The following is a 19,065-nucleotide window of genomic DNA, read 5'->3' on the forward strand; positions in this document are numbered from 1 at the left end:
TGACCTCTTCAAGAGCGTGAAGGAAACAGTGCCAAGACTTCAGGCAGGGATCACAGACATCTGCATTGTCCCCCAAGGTACAGCCACGACCCTGTGAGTGCAATGCTCTGCTTTTAACTATGGACAAAGGTAAAAATGAATATTAAAATTCAAAAGAATGAGGTGCTGATGGATGCAGATGTCAACTCCAGAGTCTGCCAGATGTCAGCATAGCTAAATATGCTATGGAAAGATTCTTCTAAAGAACGACAGAGGGGCTGGGGATTTAGCTCAGTGGCAGAGCGCTTACCTAGGAAGCGCAAGGCCCTGGGTTTGGTCCCCAGCTCTGAAAAAAAAGAACCAAAAAAAAAAAAGAAAAAAAAAAAAAGAACGACAGAAAATAGCAGAAAGGATGGGCCATCGAGAAGGCTCAGCAGGCAAAGGCACTTGCCTCGCAAGCCAGATAACGTGGGTTCAATCCCTGGAACACACATAAAGTTCCACAAAGCTGTTCTCTGACTTCCACATTGGTGTCATGTGCACACGCATACAATAATAATTAAAAAAAATCAAAAAGGGAAAATAGCAGAAAGAAGACTGTGAAAATAGCAGTTAGAACCTCGAGAGTTAATGCCCACACGCTGGACAAGAGGGAGCAAATGAGTCACATGGAGGGGACCACGAAGCCTCCCCAGGATGCTCACCTCCCCAGGATGCTCGCGTCCCTGCTGTGGCCAATGTTCAGAGAGCCTCGAACCTGAAGAAGTTCACACTCAGTATTTGATGAGCGAGAACTACTCCTGAAGGCAGGAACTTACGGAAAATCGGATTAACGAGAAATGGAGGCTAAATCCACGGGGGAGATTTATACAGACTGTTCGTCTAGGTCAAGCATCACGAAGCAGTTCTGAGAGGTTTAAAATAGCACCAAAGGCTGGAGCTCTGTGTGTGAGCGCCTCAGGACGCCTGAGGCCTTGGGTTCACTGTCCTTGGCTGTGATAAAGGCCATGACCAAAAGCAGCTTGGAAAGGAAAGGGGTTATCTGGCCTGTAGGTTGTAGTGCATCACTGAGGGAAGTCAGGACTGGAGCTCACTGCAAGAACCTGGAGGCAGGAATTGAAGCAGAGTTCATGGAGGAGTGCTGCTTACTGGCTTGTTCCTCAGGGCCTAACAGTTGTCATTGTCATTGTCATTGTCATTGTTGTTGTTGTTGCTGCTGCTGCTGTTTTGTTTTTTCTTTTTTTTCTTTTCTTTTTTTTGTGTTTTGTTTTTTAAATGACTAGGGCCACCCGTCTAAGGATAGCACTGCCCTAGGTGGAATGGGTCCTTTCACATCAACCATTAATCAAGAAAATGCCCCACAGACTTGCCTATAGAACCATCTGAGTCTTTTTTCTCAGTTGAGCTTCCTTCTCCCATGACTTTAGCTTATGTCAGGTTGACAAAAACAAACACTTAAGCAGCACAGTGAGGAAAGGCACTTGCCACATCAAGCCTGGTTACCAACTCACGGAAGACCCACGGTAAAAGGAAAGAACTGACTCCCACAGCGGGTCCTCTCAGACCTGTGCATGTGCACAATACAAAGCAGGCAGCCCCGCTCCACACTTTATTTAATTAACTCACGGGATCCGAACTGAAACTAACAGGTGAGGGCGGCGAAGAGCCTCTGTTGTGGATAAGGAAACTGGGGTGCAAGGAACTCTCCGTCTAGTCCCATACTAGGATTTGAACTTCCACCGTTCCAGAGTCCTCACGGCTACCCTACGCACCTCTGGGAATGAGACGAAGAGACGAGGGTGAAGATTAACAGAGATGGAACTGCAGTGCACAGCTCTCCACAGGTCAGGGTGGATGGGAGAGTGTATGGAGGCAGAGTATGGCTGAATTGCCAGCCACATGCATCGGTCCCCCCAAAAAGGAGGTTGCTGTTTATCCCGGTGCCTGGGGATTGCTTTGGGCTGGAGCACACTGTCCCAGATGGTCTGGAGTAGAATGTAAGCTCCAGATCTTCAAGATCACGTCCAGGGGGCCCTCTCTAAGGAGCGAAGGGCGTCACATGGATGAGGGGAACTCAGTATGCTCTGGGCTGCGCTGTCGCTGCAGGTGTTCCAGCAGACGCCAGGCAACAAATTGTTGGGCCAGATAACCCTGAGATCTCAGCTCACAATTAATTATTCTCAGATGCAAACAACTGCTTCTCGGGCCTCCTGGAAGGACACGCGAGCGAGAAAGCCCAGTTCTCACCGAGAGACGAAATACCAACAAGGTGCTGGAGACACAGAAGACGTGCCTGGGAAGCTGGGTACTGCGCCCCATTGCCAGGAAAACTGACTTCCCTGACGGGGTGGGTGTTTCTGCTGCTTAGCGGAGCTATCTTCCCAGCCTGCAGGATCTCTGCAGATGTTTCAAAGGATTCTCCATGTACCCTATAACATTTCCGGGAACATTTACACGCTCTTTCTCCTGCAATACAGCATTAAACCCGAGGGGACTAAAAGTCAAGGGATCTATCCAAGCGCAGGCTAAGTGTTTGGAAGACTTTAGACATTTGTTCTGTACTGGAAAATGGAACAACAAATTAGACGGTGATATACAACTGTCCTCAGGCCTTCCCCCTGGCAACACCGCAGAAAAGAAACAGACATTGAAACTATTAGTTGGTTTTTATTTTTAAAGGACTTATAATAATAATCAGACTAGTTGTTCCTAGTAAAAGGCTGCCCACAAAAATAGTGCCATGTGGGGTAAAGGAGAAAGGTTTCCCACAGTTGGCTTGGAAACAGACAGCCTCACCCAGCTACCTTGCAAAAGCCACAGGACAGAGCTTGAAATATTCCTAGTTACACATTTCATACATCCCTAGTTATACTTGAGCCCAAGTATGGGAAGCTATTCTAGGGTAACCATTCTAAAACGCTTGACACAGGACTGGGGAGGCTCAGTGGGTCGAGTACTTGCTGTGCATAAAAGAAGACCTGAGTTTGAATCCTCAGAACCCATGTAAATAACAGGCAGGCGTGATAGATAGCTCATGTTCGCACTCTCCCTACGGCAGAATGAGAGGTAGAGAAGCCAACAGAAGCCCTGCTGTTAGCCCAGAGTAGTCAGTAGAAAACAACAGACGCCGTGCTATCACCGACCAGGGAGAAGGTGAGGATGGACAGGTGAGGATGTCTCCTGACCTCCACACGCGTTTCATGCCATAGACATGCAAGAGAGGGAGGGAGGGGGAAAAGGGGGACTGTGAAATTTTCCAGGCTCCTCACTCATTCGATACCCTGAGCTACAAAAAACACACGCGCCCATGCTCACATTATTCTCCTGCCCCTCCCAGATACTTTCCTCATTCATTTAGTTTTTGAGACAAGTCTCCCTATGGTAGCCGAGGCTGGACTTGAACGCAAAAGCGTCCCATCTCTATTTCTCCAGTGCTTGGGATTAGAGGAGTGTCCTGGATCAGGCAGGCATTCCTGGACACCTTACAAGCACTCCTCGGTTTCCTCCCCCTTCCCCAGTCTCTATGTCTTCCTTTTTTAAAAGCCTCATTTATTATTCTTATTCTTGGGGATGGGTAGGACACATGGAGCAGATGTGGAGGTCAGAGGACAGCCTTGTGAAACTGGTCTCTCTCCCTCAACCTTCGCCGAGACGCTGGGATTCCGCATGGGTCGTCAAGCTCACACTGCAGGTGCTTAACCTGCTAAGCCAAGAAGAGCAATTAATTAATATTTAATTAGAGCATAGAATCTGGCCACCTCCCCTTGTTCTACTCGGCCTCTTCCTCTGTTCCTTTGACTAAATCCCTACCACTGTGGACTCCTCGGAGACACCTCAGAGGCCCCACACCATGTCTGGCCCCTGAGTTCCTTCCCCAGGTCCCTCTCAAAGTCCCCACCTGTAATGAACCCCTTTACTGCTCTCGCAAGAAACTCCTTCCCCACAAGCCTAGGGCCTTATCATTTTTGCACCTCAGTTCCTCAGACACTGCCAGACTGCCGGGAGCTGCTCAGTCATGATTTGTTGAATGAAAAACAAATACCAGAATACCACAAAAAAGTTTATAAATCACAATTCAAATATTTACTTGGAAACCTGTCTATAAAGGCAGATTCACAGAAGGCAAAGTACATACAAAACCCATACTAGCTAGGCGTGGTGGCACATTTATAATCCCAGCACTCAGGAGGACCTGGAGTTTGGGATCCGCTTGGACTATACACACCTCAGAGCAAATCCTACCTCAACAAAGGATGGGGAATTAGACCAATGGCTCAGGACTGTCCCTTGCTCTGAGATGAAGTGGCTCTCCTTTTTGTCATTGCTGTTCTAATCTTTTGGGAATGAAATTATAAAGGTAGCAAGGGTGAGTTTCTCCTTTGAAGACCTTTTTGTAGTATAAACAAAGTAAGAGAGAAGCCCATAAATTAGTTTAGTGTAAAGGTGTTTGCTCCCAAGCCTGACCACCTTAAGTTTGATCATCAGGACACATGTGATAGAAGGAGAGCGGACTCTGCAAATGGTCCCCTGCTCTTCACATGCATGCCATTATGCTCAAGCATGTGGGAGAACACACATGCACACACACAAACAATGCACACACACAAACAATGCACACACATGTGAATGTACACACATACATGTGAATGTACACACATGCACACACAGGCACATGCACAAATAACGAACACATACACACACATGCATGCACACATGCACAAGCACACTTTATTTTTTTAAAGACAAAGAACACCCTGCTAAACATTTCGAAATGTGTGTGGATCAGGAATCCCACAACGGGCGTCCAGAAGCTGACAGGCGAATGGATCAGACCACAACAGCCTGAGGTGAAAGCATTCTGTGTGTTTCTGCATCCTTGAGCTAACAACATCTTCCCTCAGGCAGAGAAACTGACTCGGATTAGTGGGCAGAAAGGTAGCAAAGGGGCTAACTGGACATGGCCAAAACCATCCTAACCACTGAGAAACGAGACCCTGTGTTTATTCTGTGAGGATGCAATAGACAAGGTTACAGGACAGTGGAGAGGGTGGAGAGATGGCTTGGCAATTAGGTGCACATAATGACTCGCTTGGTTCCCAGCTCCTGGCTTCTATGCGCATCTGAGCTTACACACACACACACACACACACACACACACACACACACACACACACACACACACAGAGAGAGAGAGAGAGGTTTATATCCATCGTTTAGTTTTCAGTCAGAACTTCAAGATTCAAACCTTCCTTCCAGAAATTTGTTCCTGTACCACCATTGTAATCACTTACAACCCTCAAAATGCAGGTAACAGCTCAGAGTAACTCTTACTGCCCCATCATCAATTCAGCTCATGAAAACACTTTAAGGGATTGGGCGTCTTTTAATTCTTACTTTCTACTCCACTAGGGATCTACAAATCACTGTGTTTGTACAACTAGGTTCTGCATTGGTCACTGATTTCCAGCCTGATTCAAGTCCTTGGGAACTTGCAGCTGTGTCATGCTGCCGTCTCTTGTCTGGAGACAAGCAAACCAGAGCAGAGATCAACCACAGTAGACACCAGACTCTGGGCTCTGCTCCGGGCAAAGTTAAACTCCTCCCACAGCACACGGATGAGTGCTGCTCTCCACGGGGGACTCAGAGCAGGCCTCAATCTTACACAGGCAATGTCCAGACTTGGACAGAACTCCCTCACAAGTGATCGGCCAGAATCTATTGAAGAAAATCTAGCATTTCACACTCTGTGTGTGCATGCATTCGTGTGTTTTCAGAGCATCCCTAGCACTCATTTCTTTCTCAGCCTCCCATGTATCTGAGATTACAGATAGACCACAATAACCTGCCAACATTCTCTCTAAGACTACCCTTTTTGTGCATGTGTATATGTGTGTTGTGCATGCATGTGCATAAGGAGGTGTTGGCTCAGGGGTTCCCCCACTGCTCTCTTTCTTACCTAGTAAAGGGAAGTAACACAGCGAAAGGCAAAGCTCACCAAGTCCTCGAGTCTAGCTAGCTTGTTCCTGGGATCCCCTGTTTATGCCTCCTATGGAAAGGGATCCCAAGTGGGTGCTGTACTCACCTGGCTTTCAGGTAGCTTCTGTGGGAACTCTGGTTCTCATGCCTGTGTAGCAAGCACTTTACCAAGTGAGCCATCTCCCTAGACCCTGCAAATAACTTTTAATTCAAAAACAAAGACAAAATCTGGTCCCAAAAAGTGAGACAGGCTGTCTCCGAGGCTCTGGATAGACTGGAGCTCACTAGGTACACCAGGCTGATCTCAAACAAAGAGATCCACTTCCTTCTGCTCCCAGAGTGCTGGTAATTAAAGTTCTGCACAACCACATCTGGCCCATAAACTTTTTAAAATGCAATTACTTTAAATTTAGGGCTGGTGGATGATACTTGTCTGGCAATTACACAGGCTGAGTTTTATCCCCAGAACGGGCACCAAGAAGCAAGCATGGTTGGTATATGTGTAATCCCAGCACTGGTGAGGCAGAAACAGGAGGATCCCTGGCACACAGGGCCAGCCAGCCCTGCCTATTTTGTGAGCTCCAGGCCAAAGATGACCTTGCCTCAAAGTGGGTAAGTAGTGTTCCTAAAAGGATGACCCGGAGGTTGTCCTCTGGCTACATTCGCATGGTTTTTATTTATAAAAACTAATGGGATATCATCTTTTTGTAAAAATTATGTGTGCTTAATTTCAAAATGCAGAGCAAATAACTAGCTGTACTAACATACTATTATCTAGAATGAAGACATTTTCCCATCACCTAAAACTTCTTAACAACTGAAGTCCTCAGCCTTTCCTCCATACTGTCCAGGCGTAATTACTGTCTCCAAGGCACTGTTCATCAGGCCTCTGCTTGTTCCTATAATTACAAACCCATTACCCACAAACCGTGCATAGACTCCAACTGAGTGTCTTCCTCGACTTGCTACGTTAACAGCTCCAAATGTACAAGAGAGTGGTGGAATACTGTGAACTCTGACCTTCAACCAGTCTCACCACGATTAACGTGCTCCCAAAATTTCATTCCCTGTGTCTCGCCTCTTCGTATTCCCACACATATTTCTATCTTGTTCAAATTAAGTGTAGATACCATCATTAATAAAGACGTCACCTTTAAGTACCCAGCCTCCATCTTCTAAGCACATGTGATTCTCCTACAGGACTGATGTCATCATCATTCTCTTGGAAATGTTTCCAGGAGTTGTGAATTGCACCTGGGGCCCTGCATGAAATTCTAGCACCGAGCTAAACACTGTATCCCCTCAGAGAGTTGAGGCATTTGTGAGCGACTCTTTCCAACCAACACTAGATCCCTCAAATTCATGCCTGTTATTATGTGTAGAATGGTTGATTCTGCTCTATGACTGCGTGTGTGAAGTTATTATGCTATGATGACCACGGTTTAAGCTTCAGCAGGCAACGCTACCAGGGACATTCTTATTCATGTCCTTCACGTAGACAAGACTTGCTGGGTCCTAAGATATGCACATTTACTAGACACTACCAAACCACTCTTCAAAGCAAGTTAACTATTGAAGTATCTTTTATTAGCTAATATTCTTACAAACATGTCATCTCAAGCTTTAACTTTTATCATCCCATTTTTCCCTATGCATACATATGGCCCTGTTTCTTTTTTAGAATTTTTAATTTTAACTTTTTTTTCATGTATATGAAAAGCATAACTTTTAACTGCTGAGCCATCTCTCCAGCCTGGTGTTTCTTTTTCCAAATAGAAACTTTTTTTTTCTTTTTTCTTTTATTCGGAGCTGGGGACCGAACCCAGGGCCTTGCGCTCTACCACTGAGCTAAATCTCCAACCCCCCAAACAGAAACTCTTAATGGAACATCTTATGTCAGCACTGAGGCCCTCTATCACAAGATGCCCCTTGGCATGATGACTTATGCATCTCCCTGCATGAACTAGTCTTTCCTCGGGTGATACGTTCAGGTGAGGTTTACTTTTGCCCTGCCAGCTACTCCTTGCATGAAGGTAAGGACTAAGTTCTAGTGTCTTCCCCTACATTTTAAGCTATAGCGGCCAGGGATCTTATGTCATTGGACTTATAACCACAGAATGTGTGCAGCAACGGTTACATGAATAGATGCATGCGTGTACACCAAGCGTGTGTGTGGGCTTGTTAATAAGGTTGAGCCGAGTAACTTCACAATATATATGCATTCCATGACCAAAACAAGGCATGGTACATGACTGTGGGCTGGAATGTTTGGTCTTTGGTTATTTTGCTTTCCGAGGCAAAATGGAGAGGGTAGGATGTGAACTGGGTTAACCCACTAGCTGGCTCACTCACTGGGATTTGTTTGGAATCCATCGTTTCCGAAAACCCTAAGCACAGCGGGACACGGGGTCCCCAGATGGCATGGGGCTGTTAGATCTTCACGGGCAACGGAAATGGGCAAATTGCATTTTGCACAGTCACATAATTTCCCGACAGGATTTGACTATTATTTCCACAGCAGTCAAGTTCTTTGGAGTGGAGGAGGGGCCTGATGCAGGGTCCAGCCGAGGCTGACCCTGGGGTAAACCAAGGCTAAGGCTAACTTATTCTCAGAGAACCTCTTTTCATCTCTTTTGAATAAAATCTGCATTCCCTTTCTGGTAGAAGGGCAGGTCTCTGTTAATGGCCCTGAGTGTAGTGGACTCTGTGCCCTCAAAGCCAAGCTCCTCGAGGAAGCTGAACCCAGGCCAACGTTAGTACAAGAAGAGAAAGAGGGATTGTCCCTCTCACACAGCTCAACATCTCATTCTCTTCGAGGCCTCAAAACCCTAATTTGACCACAAAAACCTGGCCTCTGGTGTTTCTGTTATGAGTATCGGATTCCTTCAGCTGAACTTGGCTGTTCACTGCCTGAACAAATTACATTAACAATACAGAGAAATGTATACAGGGCCTTAAAAACACTGCTGAGCAGGGACCAAAACAAAGACGGCCGTATCCTAGCAACAAACCTCACCCCCCCAAGCAAGGCTGTGGGCTCTGCCAGGGATTGTAAGCCATTGAGCGCCTCTCTTCTCTGCAAACAATTAGGGACAGAGAAGTCACAATTACAGATGGGATTTACAGCCAAAGGGGCAATCTATAAATCACAGAGCTCCCACCCCCAGCCATTCCCAGCCAGATAATCAGAGCCAGATGTTCACCACAGCTGCTTTCGACGTGGGTACACTGTTGTTGGCCAACCTGACCGCACTTCTGCTCTGAGCCAAATGGTCCAGCCAAGTCAGAGGGGCCTCTGCACCCTGGAGCCTGCCCAACCATAGGAAAGGTTGGGGCATGTGGGAACTGTTTGCTGGAGCAATCACGGAGTCACAGGCTCCCCTCTAGTGAGGACCTGTGGCTTGCAAGTTCCTGCAAACCTAGCACAACTAGTGATGGTGATGACCATGGCAATCGGCAGCAGCCACGTCTTTAGCATCTTTTGCTAGGGGCTAGGCCCTGGATGGAGCCTTTTAAGGCATGGCTGTTAGGAACGTTCTTCAATTATTCACCCAATTTGGAGCTGAAAACTGGAATCACTCAACAAAGTGTCAGCCAATTTGCAAGCATGAGGACCTGGGTTTGGATTCCCAGCACCCACATAAAAACCAGGCATGCTACTGCACATCTAGAATTCCACCACTAGGAAGGTAGTGACATCTACCCCTAGGGCCCATTGGCTAGCAAGTCTAGCCAATAGGCGAGCTCGAGGTTTGGAGAGAGACCTTGTTCCAAAAGAGAAGTCAGGGGTTGGGGATTTAGCTCAGTGGTAGAGAGCTTGCCTAGCAAGCACAAGGCCCTGGGTTCGGTCCGCAGCTCCGAAAAAGAGAAAAAAGAAAAAAAAAAAAGAAAAAGAGAAGTCAGAAAGCCATTGAAGAACACACCTGATGCTTACCCAGGTACACACACACAAACACACACACACACACACACACACACACACACACACACACACACACACACCCCATACATACATCTCACAAATGAAATTAAAAATAAAATAGTCATTTACCCAATTCATAGATGAAGAAAATTAACCTCAGAGATGCCAAAGATTTTCTAGAATGTCTCAGTGGTAGGAAAACAACTCAGAGTTCCTTGTGCTTGACCTTGAGGCCCCGAAGAGCTCATTCAACAGTAGAAGAGTGGGGAGACTTTGGGGGAATAGAGAGAGAGGCTTTGCACATTTGTCTCTGGACTATCGAATGAGAAGAGACTTGTGGTTGCTTTACTTCTCCATCGGTGACTCTGTTTTAGCACATTGTTGATTTATCTGCTTACTTAGTGAGTGTGGTGTATATCGGTCACACGTACCATGAAGCACACATGGAGATCAGGGAACAACTTGTGAGAGTTGACAGCAGTCATCTTTACCAGATGAGCCATTTCGCCAGCCTGGTGACTATATATTTTAAACACCCAGACTTAACCAAGCCAGAATTTTAGGACCTAGGGCCATGGAATTGCAAATTCTAAGTTTGGTAAGAGCCAAGGTACTCAAGTGTAGTTAGGGATTTCTGTTCATAGACTTCCTCAATACATTTTCTTCTTTGTTTTTATTTCCTAAGATATTTCATATATAAAGTGTGCATTCATTTTAAGAGATGAGGAGATGGCTCAGTGGGTAAATGTAATGTCGTGTAAGCCAGACAACCCAATGATCCTTGGCTTGGAACCCTTGCAAAAGCCTGGCACAGTATCACAGACATCTGGAACGCCAGTGCGCACCTACAAGGAGAAGGGAGGTGGAGAGAAGGAACTCTCCAGAGTCTTGGGGGTGGATTAGCCAGCTGTAACATAATAACAAAGGTGAAAGGGCATGAACTGACACCTGGTTTCTGTATGTACATCAATGTCCATATACATGAAGAAAAAGGTATACTCATCCCACCCCGCCTCACCCCTGTGAAATAAAGAGCACTTATCCCCCTCCCCCAACCCCTGACAGGGTTTCTCTGTGTAGCCTTGGCTGTCCTGGAGCTCACTGTGTAGACGCGAACTCACAGAGATCTACCTACCTCTATCTCCTGAGTGCTGGGATTGAAGGCATGCACCAAAATGCACTTGGTTTTGCAGTACTGACCCCAGGGTCTCATGTATAGTAAGAAAGCATGCAAGCATGCAATATATATGTGTGTGTGTGTGCATGTGTATATGTATATATACACACATGTATGTATGTATGTATGTATGTATGTATATTCCCAGCTCTCTTTTTATTTTTAATTCACTGTGTAGCACAGCCATGCCTTGAAGTTTCCACTTCCCTGCCTCTGCCTCCTGGGTAGTTAGAAGCACTAGCCTATGACCTCAGACAGGGCTCAAGTACACACATCTTAATTGTAGGGTTTAATCAAATTTTGTGCATACATAAACTAATGTCAACACCACCAGACCAAAATGTGGACCATGCAGGGCTGGAGAGATTGTACAGCAATTGAATGTGTTTGCTGCTCTTCCAGGACCGAGTTCAGTTCCCGGTATCTCCATTGGGTGGATCCCAATGACCTGAAACCCCAGCTCCAGAGACCCTGACTTTTAATGGCCTCTGCACACGCACACCTTGACCTGTTATAATTTAAAAATTTAAGAAAGACACGGAATATTCTAGAGACCATTTAGAAGGTTCTTGGTTGCCTCACCAAAGTCAACATTCCTGGGCCCTCAACCCTGACCTTGTTAACATCGTCAGCTTGGCTTGTTTTCCAACATTATTGTATGTCCTGCATCTGTATCTTCCCTTCAGTTTTGACTGCTCTCAGGGTTAAACCACGGCTTCCAATTCTAAACCATCAATAACAGAAACCAGAGATAACACCATTAGTCCTGTCTACCATCCCCACGTTTGTGCGAATCCTTGTACAACATCTGTGACTGCTCGTCACCAGACCCCTGCCTTCAAGTGGGGAGAGGCCCTCAGTCATCTGTCTTCAGGCAATGCCTGGTAATCGAATCTGGTAGTAACAAGCTCTGTTTACCCCACTTGCCACCCATCATCCTGACAGCCAACCATCTTTCACTGCTCAGAGAGTGCAGCGGGGCATGGAAGATGTGCTTGGGCTCTTAGAGGGAGGAGGAGGAATAATGGGACTGGAATGCCGGGGGCTCCCCCTGTGACAAAATAGTTCAGGCTGTGGAGGCAAAGCACTTTTCATCACTCAGGGTCCTGAGGAGCTAAGATAGGGGTGGCCAAGGGCGAGGACAGAGGTGTGAGTGTCCTCTTTAGGATGAGAGCAGTCACTCACTCTCCATGGGGCACAACCAGAGGGTCCCCTCTGGTCCGGTTCCTTCTTTGGAAATCTGGGCACAAGCTCTATGCAGGATGTGTTGGGGCTGTAAAACTCCTTGCTTGGGATGGTACAAACAGATTCCGAGCAAATAGGAACTCAGGCCTGGGTGCTAGGAGAAGCAGGGTTTTCCTTTTCCCTTCCCTCTAGGGTACAGAGCCACCCACCTTTTTTGCTCCTGGCACTGCCCCAGCTTCACTTCCCAGAGTGTCTATTTTTAGCTGTGCTTGGCACCCATTTGCTACCATGGCTGTTTAAAATCCTACAGCTGTTGGCATAGTATGACACAGGACACTTCCAAAGGATGTAATGCTCCCAGCCGGAAGTGGCAAATCCCAGGGCTCTCAAGCTCTCATTCAAGTATTTCCGGGTGACACATGAACACAGCAATCTTACATCCAAATAAAGCAGTGAGGCACGGGGTTCCCTAAGGCTATCTGGGGGTACCGCTTCTCCGTCAGACAGCTGAAGAGGTGTCACTTGGATGTGGAAACAGTACGAACAGTGTGGAGGTCTCAAAACTGGATGTCAGCTCCTCCCAAAGCAGGGTGAGTTGGCAAATGCTTGCAAGGCCAGCAACCACAAAATGAGACAAGCGCTTAGTGAGGGAGACGTCTCACCAAATAAGAGGGGAGTAATTGAGGAAGATATTCAACACCCACCTCTGGCTTTCGTGAGCAAGTACAGCACATGCGTGTAGGCATGTACACTCACATCACACATAACACACAAAAAGAACATTTATATGTATATGTATTCTTTAAACTTTTGAGACAGAGTCTCAGGCAGCAGAGGGTAGCATTGGACATGCTATACAAGTGAGACGGGTCTGTGCTCCATCCACCTCTCAAAGGCTGAGACTAAAACTAGCCATTATGCCCAGCTAGTGTTCTAATATTGTACAATCACAATCACAGTTCTCATCCAAGCCACATTTGAAAGGGGACTAGGCCAGTGGGCACAAGTCAAGCCTACTGTAAGAGACACCATGCACTGGACCAGGCATAACCTTATGGTGGCGGTGGGCACAGCGGTGGCAGGGGTCAGGAGAGAAGTAGGTTTTCCAGTCTGTAGTCTGGAGTTGTGAATTTTATGTTTGTTCTAGGAATCCTGATTCTACCTTAGTGCTGGAACCCAGCGCTTACTTGGGCTCTGCGGATCCAAACTCTGCTTCTGATGTTTGTGTAGCAAGAGCTTTAACCACTCAATTATCCTTCCAACCCAGCTAAAGTCAGAGACATCTGCAGCTCCATATACATGCCTTTCAGCCCATAGAATTGATACAGAGTTGTTAATATGCTCCATTTTCCAGGTTCCAAACAGGGAGCTATATGAGATCCTAAGTTAATACATGTGGTCTCGCTTGCAAAAGGCCTGTATGTCTGTCATGATCAAAAACTCTAGTGAAGCAAGGCTTAAAGGTAACAATCCCATCCCCAAATTTAAAACCAAATATGTCTCTATGGGCAAGACTCATGCTGGTGTGTGCTAAAAGGCAAGAAAACATGGGGTGGGATCTAGGCTTGTTTTGTTTTGAGACAGGGTTTCTTTGTGTAGCCATGGCTGTCCTGGAACCTCCTCTGTAGACCAGGCTGGCCTCAAACTCAAAGATCCACCTGCCTCTGCCTCCAGAGTGCAGGGATTAAAGATTAAAATTTTACTATATTTATATTTTTATATATTTTATATATTTAAATTTATATTTGTATATTTATTATATTTATTTTATTTTTATCTTTACATACATTTCATCCTGTCCAAAGTTTTCTCTACGCTCCTCCCAGTGCCTAAAAGAGAGTCCTAATGAGGGATCGTCTACAAGGGTTGGCCTGTAAACATAGCTTTGGGGAACTGACTTAAGTTACTTGATGTGGGAAGACCCAGCCCACTGTGGGCAACATCATTCCCTAGGTAGGTCCTGAATTAAGAGTGAGGAAATTAAGCTGAACAAGCAAGTTAGTGAGCATTCACACATTCATTTCTTTTCTTGACTGTGGGTGGAATGTGACTACTAAAACTTTTTTATGTGTTTATGTGTATGCCTGCATACATTTTTATGTACAGAGCCCAGAAAGGTTAGAAAGAGGCATCTGATCCAGTTCTGATGAACTGGAGTTACAGGCAGTTGTGTGCAACCTGATGTAGGTGCTTGAAACTGAACCCAGGTCCTGTACAGGAGCAGTGAACGCTCTTAAACACTGAGTCAGCTCTTTGGCCACATGACTGTTTTAAGTTCCTGTCACCTTACTTCCCTGTAAGGGATCATAACCTGAAATCATGAACTAAAACAAATGCTTTCTTCCTTAAGTTGCTTTTTTGTCATGCTTTTTTGTCACAGCAACAGAGATGAAATGAGGACAGATGTTACCTGGACTTCCTGGCTTTTACCATCTTCATACAGGAGAAGTTGGTAACCTTTTCCCCAGGCTCCTTGCCTGAGGATTCACCGTCATCTACTCTAACACAAGCAGAAATCACTCTGGTTGGTTCTGAGGCGCTTCTGGGTGCTCAGGAATGGCACGCTTGCTTTCTATGGACCTGGATTTGTGGTGTTTATCTGTCCCACATGGAGGAAACTCAGAGCCAGACCACCCCATTTTAATGTGGTGCCTTTCAGATCAAGAGGTACGCAACCAATGGTCCTGTAAAATTCTTCAGCCATTGGAGAAGACATACAAATGGAGTCGAACCTGCCAAGCCCAGCATATTTTTAAAAGTAATCTTGTTCTTATTAAATTCATATTGACTCTTGAGGGGAGGGGGGAAATCACATTTTTTATGATTCATCACTTCCTCAAGATAATAAAACATGATCCGAAGATATAAAAAATATGTGGCTGCAAACATCTTTTCTCCCCCTTGAGCTGTCCTTTCCCCCAAAAAGCAGTTCCCACCATTCCACAGAACCTTGTTCTCCCTGTCAGCTTTGTGGGTATAACCAAAACTTCATTGTGAGACACAAAGCAGCTTGTGTCTCACATGAAACCAGAAACACTGTGGAGTCATGGAGTCAAGGATGCTGTGTTCCTGCTGAGAGTTGTAGATGCACGTGTGTCCTCCAGGCATCTGCTCGAGCCTTGACTTCTCCTTGGAGCCTTTCTGATGCCCAGGAGAAACCCAACAGCACCCTCGCCTCCTCTCTTCTCCCTGCCCCACTCCTCTTGGTGTCCTTCCAAGCACTGAGTTCCTGATACTGGATGGTGACAGCATGTTCGATGGTAGGTGGCCAGCAGTAGGAAGGAGTCTAGCTTGTTGAGGCAGTCAATTATTTGTTGAGTGAAAGCCCAGTCTTCGTCTTTTTTTTTTTTAAAGATTTATTTATTTTCTGTATACAAGTACACTGTAGCTGTCTTCAGACCAGAAGAGGGCATCAGATCTCATTACAGATGGTTGTGAGCCACCATGTGGTTGCTGAGAATCGAACTCAGGACCTCTGGAAGAGCAGTCAGTGCTCTTAACCGCTGAGCCATCTCTCCAGCCCGGCCCAGTCCTTCTATCCTTGCATAGCCACCCAACTATCTTGCCCCTCCTTGACTTAATACCTAAAGTGCATATAGTTGAAAAGTCAGACAAAGCAGACATCAAACTTTAAAAACTCTGTTTCCCTAAAGACACCATCAATTAAAGTTCTTTAAAAAAAAACAAAAAACCAACCAAAAAACCCCCTAGGGCCAGAAGAATATTTATAAATCACATATTTAATGAAGATCTAGTTTTCAGAATACATAAAACCTCTTTTGAGGCCATGATTTGGTTTAGAGCAGCAGTTCTCAGCCCGTGGGTGGTGACCCCTTTGAGGGTCAAAGGACCTTTTACAAAGGTTACCTAAGTGTAGAAGAATGCAGATTGATCCATGCTTATCACCCTGTACAAAGCTTAAGTCCAAGTGGTTCAAGGACCTCCACATCAAACCTGATACACTCAAACTAATAGAAGAAAAACTAGGGAAGCATCTGGAACACATGGGCACTGGAAAAAATTTCCTGAACAAAACACCAATGGCTTACGCTCTAAGATCAAGAATCGACAAATGGGATCTCATAAAACTGCAAAGCTTCTGTAAGGCAAAGGACACTGTGGTTAGGACAAATCGGCAACCAACAGATTGGGAAAAGATCTTTACCAATCCTACAACAGATATAGGCCTTATATCCAAAATATACAAAGAACTCAAGAAGTTAGACCGCAGGGAGACAAATAACCCTATTAAAAAATGGGGTTCAGAGCTAAACAAAGAATTCACAGCTGAGGAATGCCGAATGGCTGAGAAACACCTAAAGAAATGTTCAACATCTTTAGTCATAAGGGAAATGCAAATCAAAACAACCCTGAGATTTCACCTCACACCAGTGAGAATGGCTAAGATCAAAAACTCAGGTGACAGCAGATGCTGGCGAGGATGCGGAGAAAGAGGAACACTCCTCCATTGTTGGTGGGATTGCAGACTGGTACAACCATTCTGGAAATCAGTCTGGAGGTTCCTCAGAAAATTGGACATTGAACTGCCTGAGGATCCAGCTATACCTCTCTTGGGCATATACCCAAAAGATGCCCCAACATATAAAAAAGACACGTGCTCCACTATGTTCATCGCAGCCTTATTTATAATAGCCAGAAGCTGGAAAGAACCCAGATGCCCTTCAACGGAGGAATGGATACAGAAAATGTGGTACATCTAAACAATGGAATATTACTCAGCTATCAAAAACAACGGCTTTCTGAAATTCGTAGGCAAATGGTTGGAACTGGAAAATATCATCCTGAGTGAGCTAACCCAAACACAGAAAGACATACATGGTATGCACTCACTGATAAGTGGCTATTAGCCCAAATGCTTGAATTACCCTAGATGCCTAGAACAAATGAAACTCAAGACAGATGATCAAAATGTGAATGCTTCACTCCTTCTCTAAAAGGGGAACAAGAATACCCTTGGCAGAGAAGAGAGAGGCAAAGATTAAAACAGAGACTGAAGGAACACCCATTCAGAGCCTGCCCCACATGTGGCCCATACATATACAGCCACCCAATTAGACAAGATGGATGAAGCAAAGAAGTGCAGACCGACAGGAGCCGGATGTAGATCTCTCCTGAGAGACACAGCCAGAATACAGCAAATACAGAGGCGAATGCCAGCAGCAAACCACTGAACTGAGAATAGGACCCCCGTTGAAGGAATCAGAGAAACAACTGGAAGAGCTTGAAGGGCCTCGAGACCCCATATGTACAACAATGCCAAGCAACCAGAGCTTCCAGGGACTAAGCCACTACCTAAAGACTATGCATGGACTGACCCTGGACTCTAACCTCATAGGTAGCAATGAATATCCTAGTAAGAGCACCAGTGGAAGGGGAAGCCCTGGGTCCTGCTAAGACTGAACCCCCAGTAAACTAGTCTATGGGGGGAGGGCGGCAATGGGGGGAGGGTTGGGAGGGGAACACCCATAAGGAAGGGGAGGGGGGAGGGGGAGGGGGATGTTTGCCCGGAAACCAAAGAATTATTATTAAGTATTAAATAAATTTAAAAAAAAACAAAAGTTACCTAAGACCATCTGCATATTAGATATTTACAATTCATAGCTGTAGCAAAATTACAGTTATGAAGTAGCAACAAAAATAATGTTATGGCTGTAGGTCACCACGGCATGAAGAACTGTATTAAGGGGTCATGGCCTTAGGAAGAAAGAGAGCCATTGGTTCAGAGGGTAAAGAAACCTGCCATCAAGACTGAAGACATGAATTTGAACCCCAGGACTCATGTGATAGATGATGAGAACTGAGTTCTGCTCTCTAACCAACAACACAAGTGTACACATGCACACTATTCCATAGCCACACACACAAAATAATAAAATAGTATAAAACTTTTATAAACCTCTTCCTTAATAAAAAGTAACCACAAAATTAAAGTTGAATGATCTGAATCTATCTTTGTCTTAGAGTCAATGTGCACATAAAAGGTGTTCAAAATGCATACTCACTGGGATATTCATAATGAAGAGAAGAGACTTCAGTAGGGTTGGCGAAAGATGCCCTCATCCGCTATCGGAGACTGGGGAAATGGTGCATCTGGGATAGGGCCATGGCTGTCAGCAGAACATCAGCTATGCAAGCATGAGCACTCAGGTTCCACCCCAGGACCCATGTGAACAAGCTGTGTGTATTGGCCCATGCTTGTAATCTCCGTGATGAGACGGGGAGACAAGTGGATTCCTGGGCCTCAAAGGCTATGCAATCTAGCTAAAATGGTGGGTCCCAGGTAAAAGTGAGAGACTCTATTTCTATGTATGTAGATCAAACGGAGTTTGAGCTCACCGATCACACAGATCTGCCTGCCCCTGCCTCCTGTACTGGGATTAAAGGCTTGTACCACCATGGTGAGCCTCTGTCTTAATACACAGGATGGAGAAATAACACCTGAGGTGGACCTCTGGCCTCCACATGAATGGGCATACTGGACACAGACAGACAGACAGACACACAGACACATATGCACACACAAACTTGTCTATGAATGCACGTGGCAGCCCTGAAGTGGACAGAAGCCAAATGTCTATGAACTGATGAACTACCACGGAATATCATCTAGCCATAAAAAGAAATGTGTGCCCTTTCACACTACAACATAAATAAACCTTGAGACCATTGGGCTAAGCAAAAGAAAGAAGCCAGTGACAAAAGGCCACATGGTGAATTATCCAATTTACATAAAAGTCCAGGACCACTCCAGAGACTCAATTACTGGTTATCAGGAATGGGGGGAAGAAAGAGGGAGACTGTTAAT

General features: G+C 45.6%; 1 protein-coding gene and 1 long non-coding RNA gene across 5 annotated transcripts in view; one reads left to right on the forward strand and one right to left on the reverse strand.

The window, feature by feature from the left end:
* Tcf7l1 (transcription factor 7 like 1) overlaps positions 1–19,065 on the reverse strand; it is a 165,121-nt gene that overhangs the window by 73,862 nt on the left and 72,194 nt on the right. The window lies entirely within an intron of this gene.
* Positions 12,694–15,111, forward strand: LOC102549458 (uncharacterized). Its single transcript, XR_001837614.3, has 2 exons — positions 12,694–12,829; positions 14,620–15,111. It is a non-coding gene; the product is annotated as an uncharacterized LOC102549458 (long non-coding RNA).

The sequence above is a fragment of the Rattus norvegicus genome, chromosome 4, assembly GCF_036323735.1.
Source record: "Rattus norvegicus strain BN/NHsdMcwi chromosome 4, GRCr8, whole genome shotgun sequence".
Classification (NCBI taxonomy): Eukaryota; Metazoa; Chordata; class Mammalia; order Rodentia; family Muridae; genus Rattus; species Rattus norvegicus.